The following is a 20,385-nucleotide window of genomic DNA, read 5'->3' on the forward strand; positions in this document are numbered from 1 at the left end:
ACTCAGCATAATGCATTCAAGTTACATCCAAGGTTTCAGATGTATCAAAAATTGACTTTTTAAAACATTGCTTAATTGAACTACATTATAGGAATACAGATGCTGTAAACATTCTTATACATATTTTTGTGTGAACTTAATTTTTATTTCTAGCTATATAGGAGTAATAATTTCTGGCCATATGATGAAAGTATGTATAATTTTATAAGAAACTTCCAAACTGTTTTTCAGAATGGCTGTATTATTTTGCATTTTCACCAAAAATGTGCAAGTTACAGATGCTCCACCAACCTGTTAGTACTTGACATTACCAGCATTTTAATTTTAACTACTCTGAAGGTTATGTAGTAGTAATTCATTCTGATTTTAATTTACATTTTCCTACTGGCTAATTACGATGAACATTTTTCTATATATTTATTTGTCATCTTTAAATCTTCCTTGGTGAAATGCCTGTTCAAACATTTTGCCCACTTTTAATTTGATCACTGTTTTTTTAATTTTTAACTTAATTCTTTATATAAATATATGTGTATATACATACATGTATATATGTATGTGTGCATTCCTTACACATTTTTATGTATATATTCCTTTGCCAGATTTGTGATTTGTATTCTATTAACCATTTTTTTAAAAGCAAAAATTATCAACTTTGCTGAATCTAGTTATCTTTTTTTTTTTTTTTTATTCTTCTTCTAAGAAAACTTTGTCTAACCCAGGTCACTAAGATTTTTTTACTAAATATATTTTTATATCTTGCATGTATATCTGTGTTTACTTTTGTATAATGTATGAAGATTAGGTTGAGGGTTTTTGCTTGCTTTTTTTTGGGGGGGTGCATGTATATCCAACTGTTTCAGAAATGGTTGTTGAAAAATCTATTATTTTTCCATTTGCAGTTTTGTTGACAATTGGCCATAATTGCATTGATCTATATCTGGTTTCTCTCTGCTACTTCATTGATCTCTACTTCTGACTCATCACTGATATCACATTGTGTTGATGACTGTAGTTTTATAGCAGGTCTTAATGTATGACTTGCTATAAAGGATAGAATAATTCCTATAAGGATAGATTCTTTCTATCTTATATTTCATCTAAATTGTTTTAGCTATTCTAGTTCACTTGCTCTCCTTACATAGCTTAGAATTATATAAAATTTAGAAGCAAAATTTTAGATTTACTATGATCTTTTTGAAATTTCAGTAAATCCAGAGTCCATCTGGATAAAACTAACATCTTTACTTTGTGGAGTCCACAAATCTCTGGGCATTTTATGTCTACCCAATTATTTAGGACTAATTTTATTCTTTCATTAATATTTTGTATTTTTTCATATGTCTATACATGTTTTGTTAGATTTATATCTAAGAATTTATGAGCTATTATAAATATTCCTTTTAAAACATTTCATTTTTTAATTATCCATTTCTACTATTTAAAAATATGGTTAAATTTTGCATGAATCCTGTGACCTTGTAAAACTCACTTGTTAGTTTTAGGATTTATTTTAAATTCCTTGGCATTTTCTTTTCTTTCTTTTTATAACAGCTTTATTGAGGTGTAAGTGATATGCATATTTAATATGTACAGTTTGATGATTTGAACATATTCAAACACACTTGATATCATCACCACAATCAAGTTAATAGATACATCCAACACCTCCCAAAGTTTCCTTCTGTACTTTTGTTTTGTTTTTGTTTCAATGGTAAGAGCACTTAACATGTAATCTACTCTTTCAACAAATTTTGATGTATACAGTACTGTATTGTTAATCATAGGTTTGTCATATAGCATATTTCTAGAACTTATCTAACATCACTGAAATGTTATACCCATTGAACAATTCTCCATTTTTCTCACCCTATGGCCCTGAAAGTCATTATTATCTTTTTTTTCTCCTATGGATTGACTACTATAGATACCCTCTTACAATATTTGTCATTTTGTGAATGGCTTATTTCACTTAGTGGAATATCCTCCAGGTTCATCAAATGGCAGAATTGGTTTTTTATAATGATGGAAAACATTCCTTTTTATATGTATGCCACATTTTTTTTCATTAATCTCTTAATGGACATGAGTTGTTTTCATATATTGGCTATTGCAAATAATGCTGCAATGAACATGGTCATGCAGATATCTCCTTGAGATTCTGATTTCAATAGTTTCGGATATATAATCCAGAAAAGAAATGTAAACTCAATAATAATTAAAAAACCAAATAACACAATTAAAAAGTAGGCAAAAGATTTGTACAGATATTCTTTACAGAAGACACACTAATAGACAACAGATAGATGAAAAGATGCTCAACATCATTAATTATCAGGAACATGCAAATAAAAACTAAAATAAGATCTCACTTCACACATATTACAATGACTTATGAAAAAAGAAGACAAAAATTAACAAGAGTTTCCAATGATATGGTAAAATTGAAACCCTTATATACTATTGTTGGGAATGTAAAACGAAGCAACTACTGTATTAGCCCATCCTCACATTGCTATAAAGATATCACCTGAGACTGGATAATTTATAAACAAAAGACGTTTAATTGACGCACAGTTCCACTTTGTGGGAGAAGCCTCAGGAAACACAATTTTGGTGGAAGGAGAAGCAAATATCTTTATTTTTTAGGATAGCAAGAGAGTGAGCAATGGGAAGTACCACACTTTAAAACCCTCAGATCTTGTGAGAACCCACTTACTATCACTAGACCAGTATGGAGGAAACCATCCCCATAATCCAATCATCTCCCATCAGGTCCCTCACATGAAGATTACAATTAGAGATGGATTTGGGCGGAAACACAGAGCCAAACCATATCACTCCCCCTCTGGCCTTTCCCAAATTTCATGCCCTTTTCACAGTTTAAAACCAATTGTGCCTTCCCAACGTCCCCTATAGTATTAACTCATTTCAGCATGAACCCAAAAATCCAAGTCTAAAGTCTCATTTGAGACAAGGCAACTCCCTTCTACCTATGAGCCTGTAAAATCAAAAGCAAGTTAGTTATTTTCAAGATACAATGCTGGTACAGGAGGTAGGTAAATGTTTTCATTATAAATTGGAGAAATAGGCCAAAACAAAGGGACCACAGACCCCAAAATTCCAAAGCTCAGCTGGTCAGTCATTAAATCTTAGAGCTCCAAAATCTCCTTTGACACAATGTCTCACATCCAGGTCATGCTGATGAAAGTTGTGGACTCCCACAGCCTTTGGCTGCTCCATCCCTGTGGCTCTGAAGGCTTCAGCCCTCGAAGTTGCTTTCACCAGTTGGCCTTGAGTGTCTGGGCTTTTCCAGGTGCATGGTGCAACCTGTCAGTGGATCTACCATTCTGGTGTCTGGAGGATGGTGGCCCTCTTCTCACAGCTCCACTAGGTGATGCCCCACTGGGGACTCTGTGTGGAAGCTCCAACCCCACATTTCCCCTCTGCATTGCTCTAGTAAAGTTTGTCCATGAGGGTTCCCCCCTGTATCAGACTTCTTCCAGGACATCCAAATGTTTCCCTACATCCTCTGAAATCTAGGTGAAGGTTCCCCAAAGTTCAACTCTTGTCTTCTGTGCACGCCATCAGGTCCAACACAATGTGGAAGCTGCCAAGGCTCAGAGTATGTATCCTCTAAAGCAACAGCTAGAGCAGTATGTATCTTGGCCCCTTTTAGCCATGGCTGGAGCTGAAGCAGCAGGATTGCAGGTCATCAAGTACAGAGGATGCACAGAGAAGCAGGTCCCAGGGCCCCACCCAGAAAACCATTTTCCATCCTTGGTCTCAGGGCTCATGATAAAAGGGGCTGCCATGAAGATCGCTAAAATGTCCTGGAGAGATTTTCCCATTGTCTTGGCAATTAATATTCAGCTCCTCGTTACTTATGTAAATTTCTGCAGCTGGCATGAATTTCTTCCTAGAAAATCAGTTTTTCTTTTCTACTGAATGGTCAGGCTACAAATTTTTCAACCTTTTATACTATGCTTTTCTTTTAAACATAAGTTCCAAATTTCAAATAATGTCTTTGTTAACACATATAACTGTACATTTTCAGGAAAATACAGGCCACCTCTTGAATGCTTTACAGCTTAGAATTTCTTCTGCCAGATATCCTAAATCATCTCTCTCAAGTTCAAAGTTCCACAGACCTCTAGGACAGGGTAAAAATGCCACCAGTCTCTTTACTAAAGAATAGTAAGAGTGACCTTTGCTCCAGCTTCCAATAAGTTCCTCATCTCCATCTGAGACCACCTCAGCCTGGACTTCATTGTTCAGATCATTGTTAACATTTTGGTCAAAATCATTCAACAAGTATCTAGGAAGTGCCAAACTTTCCCATATCTTTCTGAGCCCTCCAAATTGTTTCAACCTCTGCCTATTACCCAGTTCCACAGTCACTTCCACATTTTTAGGTTATCTTTATAGCAGTGTATCACTCTCTATACCAATTATCAGTATTAGTCTGTTTTCACATTGCTATAAAGATACTACCTGAGACTGGATAATTTATTTTTTTTAAAAAAGAGGTTTAGTTGACTCCCAGTTTAGTATGGCTGGAGAGGCCTCAGGAAACTTACCATCAAGGTGGAAAGAGAAAGAAAAGCAAGTATCTTCTTCACAAGGTGGCAAGAGAAACAGCGAGCAACAGGAAGTTCCACACTTTAAAACCATCAGCTTTCATGGGAACTCACTCACTACCACCAGACCAGCATGGGGGCAACTGCTCACCTCCCACTAGGTCTCATCCTTGACACATGGGGATTATAGTGCAAGATGAGATTTGGGTGGGGACACACAGACAAGCCATATCACCTATGAAGAGTAGAATGAAAGTTCTTCAAAAATTAAAAATAGAACTATCATATACTTTAAATCTTATATAGTCAGCACAAAAGTCACTCTGATTGAGAATATTTTGCTTTATTATGATAAAAATAAATTTTCTTCTAATTTACTTGTGCTTATGTGGAAGTTGTTATGTTTCCCAAAGTGAAACAGTTGAATAAATGCTGAAAACTAAACAGGTAAACAAACTACATTAACATGTAGTCTGAATACTGTTAAGTATCCACAGACAGGAGAAAATACAAGCTAAAATCTGTACTCTTCTAAATACCAAAATATTTGACACTTGGTTGGTAATAGGCCTACTTTTTCAAATATTTGCATTCTTAATAATTACAACAAATAGCTATTTAGAAGTAAAATATGCTGTTTGTGTTGTATGAGGGGAAGAGATGAAGGACACAATATTGATCTACTATATTCCAATCATTTAAAAAATAATCACTGAGTTCTTAAGCCTCCACTTTCTCACTTTTAAACTGGAGATAAACAGTTGAACTTTTTGCTCTTCTCACATATTTATTTGTTAAAAAATGTGAAGAAATTGGATAACATCAGAAAGTCATTTTGCAACCTTCAAGCCTTCGTATATAAAGTATCATTCCTTTTAAATATTTGTTGTAGTTAGGCCAAATATGATTAAATTTTAATATAAAAGTAAATTTGATTATGTACAACTCAACTACATAAAACATTTTATTTTCTTTAAAATTTGATTATTGCTCTAATATTCACCAAAGATATAGACATATTACCTTGTATTTGATTATTTAAATTTTTTATTTACACAGAAAGGAAACACTAACTCAGTTTGACCTCCCTCCGCCCAATCTCTTTAATGATAAAATTATTCTTGCAAAGTACAACTGAGATGATTATTTGTATAACTATATAGTTATACAAATATATAAAACTATACTTTCAAAGTACAACTGACATGAGTATTTGTATAACTATATATATGTCATACAAACATTTGTATTTGAATTTATATTTGTATAAATAATATAGTCATACAAATATATATATATATACATTTGTATAACTATATATACAAGTATAGATATATTTGTATGACTATATATAGTCATACAAATATATATATTTATAAATATATAAATATAGTTATACAAATATATAAATATATAAATATTTGTATAACTATATATAGTCATACAAATATATCTATACTTGTATATGTAGTTATACAAATGTATATATATATTTGTATGACTATTATTTATACAAATATAAATATTTATATAACTATGCAATATTTGTATAACATTTATATATATAACATGCATAACTATATAACTATTTATATTTGTATGACATCATTTTTTGTATAACATATATAGTAAAACAATATATATATACATATATACATATATATGTTATACATTATACATGAATAATAGGACACTTTGTAAAAGGCAAGAATACTAAATGGTGTCTGCCATATAAGAGAATGTACTTTAAAGGGAAGGAGATCTTTAGACTGTAGGAGATGATAGATGATTGAGTATGTGTTGGAGTGGAGTTTTATGGTGAGTAAAAGAAGCAAATGAAGACAAAGAGAATGGAGACGCACAAGAAAATGTTGAACTGAGAATAAAGGCTGATTTGGTTTAGTGTCAGGTTTAAAAACTGGTAAAATTCTCAAATTTAGAAATCATAAGAAAAATATAACATTTGAAATGTTCTCTCCAGATTTAAAAATAAGAAAGTAAAAAAATTACCTACAAATTCTTAAAATCAATAAATTTTATTACAACGTCACATGTAAAACAATGCCATCTTATTTTGTTTCACCATGGAATAAGGTTTAACTTTCTGTCTGTATGTAATCTATTCCCCAAGTGCATGAAAACACTAGATTACTTACCACTTTTCTTGCTGAGGAATGTATCTGCTTCTTAAATATGGTGCTCGCTGTTTTATACTTGCAATTTTAGCATTAGGAAATGTTAATAACAAGAGTAATGTGTTATGTGTGAATTAGTTACCTTCTTAAACTGACCTTTATTTTGCATATTCATTGCTATGAAATCTTTCAAAGAATGAATATGCTCTTTCTCTGAATTGAGATGCACTATTTATAATGGAATGGAGAGAGATGTATACACAAATCTAGGTAGCAACTGTGAGTTACACTTACATGTGGAATATTCTCAATATGTTGTTGAAACTGGAAGACTATTGAGGCTTTTCATATATTAAAAATTGTTTCTATTCCAGAGTCATCCTTGAAAGGGAATGTCTTAAAATGAGAAAGCCTCAGCCAGGCACTAACCACCTCTCCCCACCCCACCCCTCCCACACCTCCTGCTTTTTTGTGCATATGCATGTTTCAGTTAAATCACTGACAAGGAAACTACCAGCCTTATGTTTCTACTAATGTTGGGAACAGCACATAGAATTTGTAATGTTAAGCATAACAGCTGATCATAGTATAGAGTAGTAGAAAAGGACAAAAAATGATGCCATTAACCATGCAAATGTGTGCCACATCTGTACTAAATTGTCATTTGCATGAATACAGCTAAGGCAAGCAGGATTACTGTCATTAGAGCAATGCTGTTTGCACTGCTATATTGTACCTAAGGTTGTGTGGGTGTTTCCATTTATAATGCCCCCCTTCTTTTTAGGGGTTTGTAATTTGGTTGTAATAATCTGCTTTTGGATGAAACATTACTACAAGTTAACAGAGGGGGAGCAATTTTTAATTACAAAATTGGATTCAAATTGGTACAGTCATATTTTATCTGAAGAAAAGCATTTAAGAATACTAAAAAAAAAAAATGGTGTTCCCTTCTAAAATACAATTCTTTAGAATAGACTGTGTAAGGATGAGTTTTTTTAAGGCTTATGACAGAAAACTGTATTTTCACATTTTCTCTTTGTTTATTTTGCATAATCTCCCACCAGGAGACCAATACTATATAATTTGTCAATTTTACTTCTTGACAAACTTCTGAAAAATATTATTTTAAGTGGACATTTTATTAATGGTTTTATCATCCAAGCTCTTAATATACTACATATTGTATATTAATATAGGGTCTCTTTAGAATCTAACAAGACACAAAGTAGTGCATACATATTAAAAAAAAACTTTAAGTTTTGCCTACTTATAGAATAACAAGTTACTTGAAAGTTTGGCAAGCAGTTTAAGTGCTATCATAGGATTTTTTAAAATAATCAAAGATGTAATTATAACTCACAATTATCAGTTAGAATAACTCGTGTGTAGACTTTTTACATTCTGAAAAGAAGGGCTTAGAAATACATGTATGCATATACATGTGTCTATTAGTCTGTGTTCTTTGTTATATAGTAATGGCTAAAAGCAGAACTGAAGTTAAGCCTCACTCATTGAATAGAATTATTGATGATTAAATTAATTAAGATTGTTTCTATAATACTCTATGGAAAAGATTGTCATTTGTTAGTTTTAGTAATTCCCATGGCTGTTGACAATTGTCATTTTGTAGATACACAACGTATGTGCACCACAAACCCACACACGTTTGTAGATGTTTCAGTCAGGATCCTGTCGGAAAATAGATGACACCATCAGATAGAAAAATTGGAACAGAGTTTACTAAAGGGACTAATTATAATGGCAGGAGTGGGATAGAGAAATGCTGCAAGAAACAGTGCAGCCTCTTGGGAATAGTAACAGAGAGGCTTAAATAGCCTACCTCAGTCTGAAGGGCAAGAGGAAGAGGCAGTTATTAGAACATGGAGAGAGAGCTTGGGAGGGGCCTTCCTGACAGGAGCCAGGATCTTTGGTCAAAAGAAACTATCCCAAGGTAATCTCTCAGAGAAGGCACAGGGGCAGTAGACCCATGAGCATTCATTTCTCACTGTTGCAATCTTCTTGTAATGTTCAATTTTGGCCATTGGAGGGACAAACAGAAGGCAGGCGGCACAGTAAGTCACTAGAAGTTCTGAATTTAAATGGCTTTAAATCCTAAAAATAGCTATTTAATAGCATCCGATAGCTATTAAAGATAGCTTTTTGCAATATTAACCAAAGCCCTCAATCCAGTGGCAGCATGTGAATATTTTGGCATATTTTTAAAGTTATTTTTGCTAACATTCATGTTTATGCAATCTACTGGTTTTTGAACTTTCAATGAATTCATCAATACATCAATTTATAAATAACTTACGTAGAGTCTATTATGTAGCAAACAGGCAATCTTGCAAAATAGAGTTGGATATGACATGATCTATGCCATTGAGGGGAGCAAAATGTGATGGAGCAATAGCAACTATAAACAAATGACTATAATTCCAGTATATGTGTTGTTCTTAGCAGTACAAATTGACTGCTATCAAGAGATGAGTAGTAAGGGATCTATTCATAACAGAGGCAAAGAAAGACTTATGGAGTATGTCTTAATTGGTCTCGGCCTTAAAAGGTAGCTAGATTTCATAGGCAAAGGGTAGGCTTTCCTGCCTGAGGGAAACCGCAGTCTGAGTCTGAAAGGACACAATAGTTAAGGCATGTTTCACATGGGAGCAGTGTTCATTAAAAACAACAACAACAACAATAAAACAAGCTGATATCTTCTAGGAGAAAACTTTAAATGTTAATGCATGAAATTTGTACTGAATATGAAAGAGCAAGTTTCAGAATAAGGAAGTAACACAATCACAGCAACCCCCTAGAAAGATTGTTCTGGCTTATAAAATTAGTTTGGACTACTTTGGAGAATCATTGTGTGTAGGACAATTGGAAAGGAAATAATATCAGTAAACTGATATTCACTGAGATGACAAGGATTGAAATAAAATGGAAACAGTGTATTGCAAAAAGGAGGGCTATAAGAGAGATTTCACTATGTGTTCTCTGACATCTAAGAATTTCAATACCATATTTAAATGTGAAATTGCTGCCTCAGATCAACTTAAAAGAAAAAAAGAAATATTTAGATTATCAGATGTATCACTGCCTAGTATCATGTTCTCCTGAATATAAGTTTCTTTTCAATATGCTTTTACAAAGCCAAGGGAGGCTGATCGCTTTCTCCTCTGCCTCCCTGCGGTTCCAACAAGTATCATTATCTCTAATCCCAGCCTTGCTCATCCTGCTGAGCATCCAATAGCTATTAAAGATAGCTTTTTGCAGTATTAACTGAAGCCCTCAATCCAGCAGCAGCATGTGGATGTTTGGGCATATTTTAAACTACATTTTTTGAATGGCTTATTAGAATTTATTGAAGATATTTTGCGTCTAAAAAACTTACTCATCTTACCTGATTTGGAACACCCTGCTAGAAAGTTGTATGCTGTTCTTATTTGGCGACTTATACTGATGAAGAAAATTTGCTTACTACATTTGTAGGTCAATTGGTTTTGTGGAATTATAATTTATTAATTTCATAATCATAACAACAGCCAAGTAATATTTAAAATGTATCAGCCAAGTAAAACACTAATACATTACTAAAAATAATAAAACACATGATCCCTTTTTAAAGCTCACATAAACATGAATTTCTTAGTGTAACTATTAAGGCTAAAATCCTTTTCCCTTTCAATTTTTTCCTAGCATGTATGAATGCTACTTGTTACATTATGAGAACACTATTCCTGGATTGGGAAGTTAAGACTGTGAGTTTTGTCCCGACTTTGAAAGAGTTGGAAGTATCCCTATGAGTAAGTTACTCTGAGTGTCTTTGGTTCTTTATGGCCAACTCTGTTAAAGAGTTGAACTTGATATTCAATCTCCTTTGCAAATAATTAACATAATGTCTTATTTCAATTTCAAATAATATCCATACATTGACAGTGTGACAGATTTGCAAAAATAAAATGTTAATAATATATATTATAAGATTATAAGGTGGATTTTGGAAATCACTATGTGGAGATCAAGGTTTTGTCTTCATGATACCAGTGAAGCAAAATATTATACACACACATACACATATACATATGTGCACCCACTTACTTGCTCACACATACATATACAAATCAGTCAGTAAGCATATTTCCAAACAGCTGGATATTTTACATCATGGAGACCCAAACTTCCAGATGTTTTCACTAAGGCTTAGTGTTAGGCATATTTTTAATACAACCATTGAGAATCTCAGTATAATTAACCATGAAGAAAAGTACATGTATGGTTTCTCTATGTGTGTGTGTGTGTGTGTGTGTGCGCGCGCATGCGTGCTTGCTCGCGTGTGGGTGTGAGCGGGCATGCACACATGCTCACGCACATATGAGAGAAGGAGAGAGAGAGAGGAGGAGGTAAGGAAAGAAGGAAAAGGCCACTTTCCTACACCATTAAAGATTGCACAGTACACCTGCAACAACTTGCTGAAAAAATGTGATAAATTCTTCATTTCTCCATGTTATTGTCAGCTCAACTTTGGTCCCAGACTAAAAGGATGATTTATCATTTCTTTAACTTCACACCAACAAAGCATATTTATTTCAAGCTTATTTCTGTCTATAATTTAGTGAGTATGTTTTCACAGTGTCTTGTGACTTACCCTGTATTTTATCCTATTTGAATTCTTATTGTTGAATAGATGCAAGCATGTGCTGTCCTTGTATTCCTCAGTGTGTCTGTCTTAGAAAGAGGTGCGGGAGAATCCTGCAGTGAGCTGCAGAACTGTCGGGGTCACCAAAGAATTCTGCTTTCCCTACTTGTCAGTTTAAGTTACTGTAAAGAGTATCAGCTCTTAAAATGCATGACTTTATGTGGCAAAATGTGTCAAAAATTGTTTAAAATAATACATTCCTAAGAACCACAGGGGGTGGGAGGAAACAGTAAAAAGATTACTGATATTTTCTTCCCCTGTATCCTGTATTTATAGCCAGTGCCACACATGTGAGATGCAGTCATTTCCTCCAAACAAGTTTTGCCAAAATTACTGCATTTACTACTGTTACCTGTATTAATTATCTCGATATGGGTAGAGTCCCTATCTCTAAATGCACCTGTGCTTTGACATGGAGAATTCTTGCTCTCATCTTAAGGTGAGGAAGATGTTGTTGAATGCCACTTCAGGACGCTACGGTGTAAAACTTTAAGAATACTCACAGCGGAAGTCAAATTCTTGGTGGAATCACATGCAAGTTTTAAAACAATCCTCATTTTTACCTTAAATGAAAAAGTACACATAAAATATTGCATATATAAAATATTTCCTAATTATGCTGATACATTTTCAAAGTTGCGTCAGTACACACTTTACTAGCATGCTCTGGATTACATGTAATTTTAAGGCAAATCCCTATGAGGCAGGAAATATTGGGTATATTATGTACCTAATCATGAGGAAAATAGCCCTAATTTGTATTCCAAGGAGTCCACTAGTTGAACCATTAACTACTTTTTTCTTCAAACATGCTAACTTAATTTTGCACCTTCAAAGTCACATTCTACATCCTAGACTGTATTCACTGATGATACCAAATTCAGCAAAAATATGTGTGTCAGTTTATGTAGCCAAAGCTATCTTTATTCATGCAAATTAAGTGGTGTACAGTGGCACAATCTATGGCCTCAAAGGATCTTTGGTATGTCACTGTGGGTTTTGTTCACAAACTGGTGCACTGCAATTTTGCAGGTGCGAATTTTGAAACCTCTTTCAAAAACATGGCACATCATTTCATTCCTGAAAAATGATTGGTATGCTAACCTAAGAATTTCATAGTGCGAATTATAATTCATTCTGGAAACTCATGAAGACCTAGATTTAAATAGATTGTCCCCATTTTCTCAATCTAAAAGCACTGAGGAAACTAAATATATTTGAAGGTATTTTTCTTTGTAAATTCAGGCCCATCCTATCTGTTGAAGCTAAGTAAACAGTTGGCAAGGAACTCCCTCTTGTGGTCAAACATTCTTAATTAGAAAAAGAGATTTTTGTACTCAACTGATGTTCTGGATTGTTAAAACATGGGTCACTTGTAACCATTAAGATTAACAATACTGATATAAATGCTTTTACTGGAGCAATTCATTGCAAATTAGGGCTTAATTCTGAAACATATGCTCTTAATTTTTCCTAAACCAGGGCTTTGCACTGCTGTTCGGGATAAACCCACTTTGAATTGCAATTTCTAAGGTTTCTTATTACTTTAAAGATATCATGCTCTCATTAACATTTATACGCACACACAAAACAGACACATAGGGTGTAAGACATTTATGAATTAAGTATTGTAAGAAGTGAAAAATCTCTTTATTTTGATCTCAGTACTTTATTTCTAATAGTGTCTAAAACTGTAGCACTGTTGAATATTTCTATAAGTAGTGAGATAAAGAGTTCCCATATGCTGTTAACCAGTGCTCTCCCAGAGTACATGCGGCAACAGAGTTTGCTGTCAGAGGTAATGCATGCCTGAAACCCAATCAAAAATGCCCTAAACACTTATTATGAATGAGACAAATTACTAGACACATAATGAAACTGACAAATTTTAAGTTTTTTTTCTGATTATTTGACTTAAGCAGTGCCTCCAACTACTTCCCAAGATTGGTAATAGACGCTATCTGCCCTAGTACTGAATATGCAATTCATTTCCATGATAGCAAATTAAAACCTGATGCCAAGAAGCCCAGGCTTTGTCCTGACAGCACATCAAAGCTTGTGAAAAAGGCTGTGCTCTCAGATCAGGTCACTGCTGCCAGTTCAAATACTAACCAATACAATCTGAAAACTTCTTTTGTGGATGACTTTCAATACGAGTAAAGGAAGGATACAAAGAGTCATTATTTAAGAAAAAAATAGAGAGAGGTGCTGATTTATAAGTTCCACAGTTTATGCAAGGAACGTCTACATATATAGAGAGCTATTGCTGTATGTGTGCTGGTTCCAACACACCTTTGCCTGCCTAAAGTTAAACACTCAATTAATCATCAGCCAGATGATGTACTTATGCTTTCTTTGCATAAACTAGATAAGAATACACAGAGAAGGACAAAATTGTTTGTCTTTAAGTTTTTGTTCCCATTTCCTAGCTGCTCTTATCATTAAGTTCTATTGGCTCTGGTGTATTCTGTCTTGTTTTTCTTCTTTTTAAATATACAAAACTGAGTATCACTATAGAAAAATCAGAAGTATCCACATTTTTATATTGAAAATGTAATAAGCATTTGTGTTTCCCAATATTTGAGTAAATTTGTAATCATTGTGGTAACCTTATTTCACAGACATTAACTCTTTTTCATGCTTGTTTTAACAATCTGACTTTCAAAAGCATACGCTTTATTACATGAATGAATTGTAATGTATTTACTCAAACCATCATAGCTGGAAATATTTAAAATATTTTCAAACTTTCTAATATTAACAGAAAAGGATATTCACTTAGTTTTATCTTTATACACATACTTATTTAATAATTAAAACTAGTCTCAAATTAGTGATTTATGCCAGATGAAAGGTGACATTTTGATTAATGTATTTTTACTTTTAGTTAAAAATGAAATATATTTTAGTGAGATTTTAAATTTGTTTCATGGATTCATTTTCAATTAAATCAGATATGGAATACACAAAGATTATTAAAATAATATTGTTTATGTAACATTTTTCCCCAAATAATAATAACTTTCTATCACTGGAAAAAAATTAATTAATCTTTGAGCACAAACTCAGTTTCTTTGCAAATGAAATAATGTTAATAATCAACAAATTTATAATCCAGGCTATGATCACCATCTATATTCTTTTATTCTATAATTTTACTCTACTCCATGATATTATGACATTATAATACTTTGGAAATTAGAAGAATATCTTCAAAATACTGAGTTCTTTGCACATTTTGAAGAAATTTAGAGTAAGTTAGCTTCTCTTAAAGGTAATTATTGTTTCGTAATATATTTTCCTGCAATATATTTTCTAGAAGAATAATTGACGTCATGAGGAAAAACATAGTAGGGTGATAAGAAATATTGATCTTTCTTAGCTGTCTTTATATCTATCTTTCTATTCCACTTGTTTAATCTAAGATTCCATTGACTGTAGAACGTACAATGCATTTTGGTACCATTAAGGAAAATAAAACCTCCACCAATGATAATTATATCATTGACTCTAAGATAAGATTCTCTTTTAGAGACGTTAAAAGTTTAGAATCAATGTCTCAGAATTAATGTACCATATATGTAGAAGTATAGGATATATAAAGAAATGTAAATAATTATCTAAAATTATAATTATATATACCAATAAGAATATATAAATATAGGGATAGACCATAGAACTCTGGCCATGGTTTTAATGATTCTTTTAAAAAATTAATTTTAATTAAATTTATTAAAATTCAATATGACCACATTTAACACCTTAACTTTTTTTTCTAGAGTATGTCTTATGAATGTATGCTTTGGCCATCTACAGGTTATAAAATATTATATAAAAAGTGTATGTAAGTAGAAAAAAACAGCACATTTCTCTACAGTCAATGCATCATCTCTGCAAATATTTTGAAAACCTTGGTAAGGTTCAAATAATGAATGAATATAAATACCTTTCACATACCATTCATAAACTTAGAGTCATAAAGAAAGTAGAAAATACATTTATATCTCTTTACTTTTATATGCATATAAGTATATCTGAATCTAAGTAATCTGGTTTTAGAGAATTACAAAGTGGCTCTTGATAAAACGGTGCAACTGATTTTACACAATATAAACTTTAAAGTTAATAAAATTTACTGAGTCTAAGATGGCTGGCCTCCATTTTCTCTTCTGTGCCTATGGCAGACACTGCTTACCATGTTTCTTTAACTCTAAGATGTCATCAATCATGAGACACACCATTATTTTATGTTCAATTTAAAAACAGAAAAATACTGTTGCCAACTAGACTGTGACATGCCACTGATTCCAAGACACACCCCAATTTCAGAGAGGGAAAATGATCTACTCTAGAATATATGGAACATTATTTTCAACCATGACACCTTTTTCTAGTAACTTTGAGTACAGCCTCAGAGAATTTTGCAATGCAACATTATCTATAGACAGACCAATAGAGATGAGAAATTGTGATATGGGAATCATTAAATATTGAGAATTCCCTGTGACAGCAAAGGAAATTTTGAAATAGTCTAGTAAGGGAAAAGGTAGAGGTCTCAGAATATTCAGTCCCTCTCTGATACTATAGTTTTAAAAGGTTCATTCCCTGAAGGAATTTCTCCAAAACACATTTTTCTACTTTTATTTATATATCCACAAGAGACTGGAATTTATACAGGAAGAAGGGAAAAAAAGAGGAAGAGGGAGAGAAAAAAAAACTTGCATTAGCAAAGTTTTGCGTTCATAGGTATTTCATGTATATTTTTTCTTTGACACTTCCAGATAATTAAACAGTTTTTATCTGCTCCATTTTTACAGATAGAAGACCTGAGGCTTTGGTAAGTAAATAATTTCTATAAATTAACACAGCCCTCAGAGGCAATTGTTGGAATTAATGCCCAAATCTGTCTGATTCCAAATCTTACGTCTTCTCCACTACCTCAAAACATTACTCTGGAATTTATTTGCAGGAAATTTTGTTTCACAAATCTGTTCAGCAAATGAAGACATACCTGTACACAATCAAAACCAGAATTTCCTGATGTGGTCTAGATATTAGATTTATAATTTATTTTATCTAGTATATTATGATTATTTGCCTACTGCTTGACAACCTCCAGAAATATTTGCTATTGACATCTGATTACCACTCCAACTCCTTCTTACTATTCTTTATATTATTCACGCTTACTCTTCTTTACCTTTGGCTGTAGGCTTCTGTGTCTTGCCATTCATTTCAATATGATAGGGCTAGTGTTTCTCAAATTCTTCTGTTAACTCCTTTGGTCTGACTCAAGTATCACACAAACTTACAAAGGTGGAAATGCTTCTGAATTCCTTGACTAGTCTATAATATAGTTTTCAGTAGAACAATGTATTTTATTTGCTGTGTCATCATATTTTTTAAAATAGAATATGAATTAGCCTAATGAATAAAACATTTCATTTTAAAATTACTGAAATTCCTCAAACATGGTCACTGCATGTCAAAGTAGAGATGATTTAGGGTAGAAGTAAAATAAGATCAGTTAGCCACAATATTTCTGCAGGAAATTCACTGTACCTTTTAGCAAACCAACTTACTTGTTCATTCTAAGGAGACATTTTGTTCTTTTTGGAACATGCTACTTCATTTTAAGGTGTTCTCTGTGAAAAAGTTGTTCCGTCTGGTGCCTGAAACTACTGCATAAACTTATTATGATTTTTTTTTGGGGGGTGGTCGCCATGAATCTCTTGGGTATATTACTCTGGTTTAAAGTGGCCCCTCAATTGTAAATGGTCAAATTACTACCTGGACCATTTATATAGTGGTATTTCTTCTTGAAGCAAGAATGAAATTGAGTGTTTTTGTGCCATACCAGGGACCGAACATGCTCCAGTAGATAAGCCACTGGTCTGAGGATGTAAAATCCTTCATACTTTCATTTTGATCATATGTTTTGCTATCTATAATGAGCCATAACAAGATTTTTAAATCTTGTTCATTTGAATTCAGACATTAAAAACACCAAAGGAAATAATTTTAGAATTTAGGTATTTTACTTAAACTGAAATCAAGCAAGTACTTAAACCACTACTTTGGTGAAAGATCTAGTACTGAATGTATCATATATTTTTCAAGGAGGAAGGGTGTCACAAGAACAACAACAAAAAGAAACATTGTTTATAACTGTAGTGTTACTGTATGATTCTAGACTGTCTGTGAATGATGGAACTGTGGTCTCTAAGTACTTGGCAAGATTTTAAAAACATTTTGTGGAAAGTCAACATAAGGCTATAGGTAAAATGTTCACATCCTTGACTCTGACTGAAATTATATGACCTATTTTTACACTATTTTTAAAGCACTCAAAAATGTTGTTGGTGGTTATTAAATGTTTAATTTTAAAAATAGAAAAATAGTTACAGCTATTGGTAGGCATTCTAGATTCATCAAAGAAAATAAAAGAGATAATTTATGCTAAAAATGTTTGCACATAGAAGTTCGTAATTCACCTTCTTTGATGTTAAGCTTAACAAAGAAGACACTTTTAAGAATAAAAAATCCCTTTATGAAACATTGAGTATCAATAATTCAAAATTTAAGGAACTACTTAGGTAATTGCCATTTTCTTTTTTTTTTTTTTTTTTAATTTTTTATTGGATTATAGGTTTTGGGGTACATGAGCAGAGCATGCAAGACAGTTGCGTAGGTACACACATGGCAGTGTGCTTTGCTTTTCTTCTCCCCTTCACCCACATTTGGCATTTCTCCCCAGGCTATCCCTCCCCACCTCCCCCTCCCACTGGCCCTCCCCTTTTCCCCCCAATAGACCCCAGTGTTTAGTACTCCCCTCCCTGTGTCCATGTGTTCTCATTTTTCATCACCCACCTATGAGTGAGAATATGCGGTGTTTCATTTTCTGTTCTTGTGTCAGTTTGCTGAGGATGATGTTTTCCAGATTCATCCATGTCCCTACAAACGACACGAACTCATCATTTCTGATTGCTGCATAATATTCCATGGTGTATATGTGCCACATTTTTCCAATCCAGTCTATTATCAATGGGCATTTGGGTTGATTCCAGGTCTTTGCTATTGTAAACAGTGCAAGGCCTTAGAAATAGAAATTCCATTTGACCCAGCAATCCCATTACTGGGTATATATCCAAAAGACTATAAATCGTTCTACTATAAGGACACATGTACACGAAGGTAATTGCCATTTTAATGTGTAAATCTTAAAATTTTCTTAGCCACAAAATATAAAACATATGTTCTTCCCTGTTATCCTGTTTTATTTAATGAATGTAGTTTATTCCCCTTGAACATTTTATAGTGAATGGGTATAATATTAATTGGCAATCAATTCAAGTGAAACTCAGTATACTATTAGATGTGAGATGATTGAACAAGGTTCTCTGTTACTATTACTACTTGGGATAAAGAGATGGAGAGACAGCTTTCATAATAACATGAAAGTGCCAGGAGCAATTTTTAAGTCATTCTCATCTAGGACCCTAATAAGAAAGTGATTCTTCCCGTCTAAGAGAGTAAATTCTGATTCTCCTCATTGCTACAGCCTGAGAGTATGCAGTGTAACAGACAGAGAACATAGTGGCCAAGATCTGTGAGCCAAACCAAACCAATCCTGTGTTAATAAAAAGTAAATGGCTGGCTGTAATGGCTCACACCTAGAATCCCAGAACTTTGGGAGGTCGAGTCATCGGGATTTCACGACCTGCCTGGGCAACAAGGTGAAACCCCGTCTCTACTAAAAAAAAAAAAATTAGCCGGGGGTGGTGACGTGTACCCAGAAGGCGGAAATTGCAGTAAGCCCAGATAGCACCACTGCATTCCAGCCTGGGCAACAGAGCGAGACTTCGTCTCAAAAAAAAAAAAATATATATATATATATTTATAATATATTATATATATATATATTTATATTTATATATATATATAATATATATATTATATATATATATATTTATAAAATATATATATATATATATATATTTTTTTTTAAGTACCCCATAAAATATATGCACTTTTTTAAAAAAGAGTAATTGGTCCCACAGTTTCTTTGGTAAGAAGGAGCCATATTCATATATTAGATTTTGAGTCTAACTCTTACAATGTTCTTATTCAAATGTAAGACAAATAGTGAAGTGAACATATATTTTTTCTTTCTAGAAAGTGGTTCTGTCCTTCCCAGTGAATTACTGGCAGCAACATAAGAACCGTACTTAAAGATCCCTTTCAGCAATTGTCATTTGCATGTTCCTGGGCTCATGCAACCCACCAGAGTTTTATTTTTAAAAATGGTTCCTAATTAGAAGTTAAAAATGTAATCAGCATTTCATTCAAAAAGTTGGTTTATTTTTATTTTATTTTTCTATTTTACTGATGAGCTATAATATAAGAGAGCCAGAGAAAGATCACTTGAATATAAATGTAATGATAACCACAATCATGTATTGTTTAGACCACAGAACTCAGAGACAGAATGCATAGGTTCAACTCTGTCATTCACCAGTGGCCAGTAATGTAATTTTAGATAAATTATTTAAGTCCTTGTATCAATATTCATATATGTAAAATGAAAATAATACTACAAGTGGACATAATACATGTTAACAACAGTGCAAATGTTTTGTTAGTAAAATCTTGTAGCTTTGAGCCTCAATGTTTTCATCAATAAAAAAGGAATTGAAACAAATCATCTTCATGTGGCAACTCCATTTCATATATTTATATTAATTTTTTAATAGTAAAAAGATTGCAAAAATAATTTTCCATGCCCTCTTCAAGATAGATGACACTAATGGGAAAAGATATAATTTTGACTTAGCATGATGCTAACGTCACAATGTTAACTTTAGTGTAATGGCCTTTCATATACATAAATATGGTATTTAGTAAGCCTCAGAGCATATGAACAACAAATCTGGGAATTGATCATTACCTTCTGTGTGACAAAATATGAAAT

The 20,385-nt window shown here is 32.9% G+C and overlaps 1 long non-coding RNA gene across 1 annotated transcript; it reads left to right on the forward strand.

Moving 5' to 3' along the window:
• Window positions 1–8,578: 8,578 nt before the first annotated feature.
• Window positions 8,579–20,115, forward strand: LOC108590614 (uncharacterized). The gene is made up of 4 exons (XR_001910220.3): window positions 8,579–8,666; window positions 10,415–10,521; window positions 16,232–16,251; window positions 19,590–20,115. It is a non-coding gene; the product is annotated as an uncharacterized LOC108590614 (long non-coding RNA).
• Window positions 20,116–20,385: the final 270 nt, after the last annotated feature.

This window comes from Callithrix jacchus, chromosome 2, assembly GCF_049354715.1.
Source record: "Callithrix jacchus isolate 240 chromosome 2, calJac240_pri, whole genome shotgun sequence".
In the NCBI taxonomy this organism is placed as follows: Eukaryota; Metazoa; Chordata; class Mammalia; order Primates; family Cebidae; genus Callithrix; species Callithrix jacchus.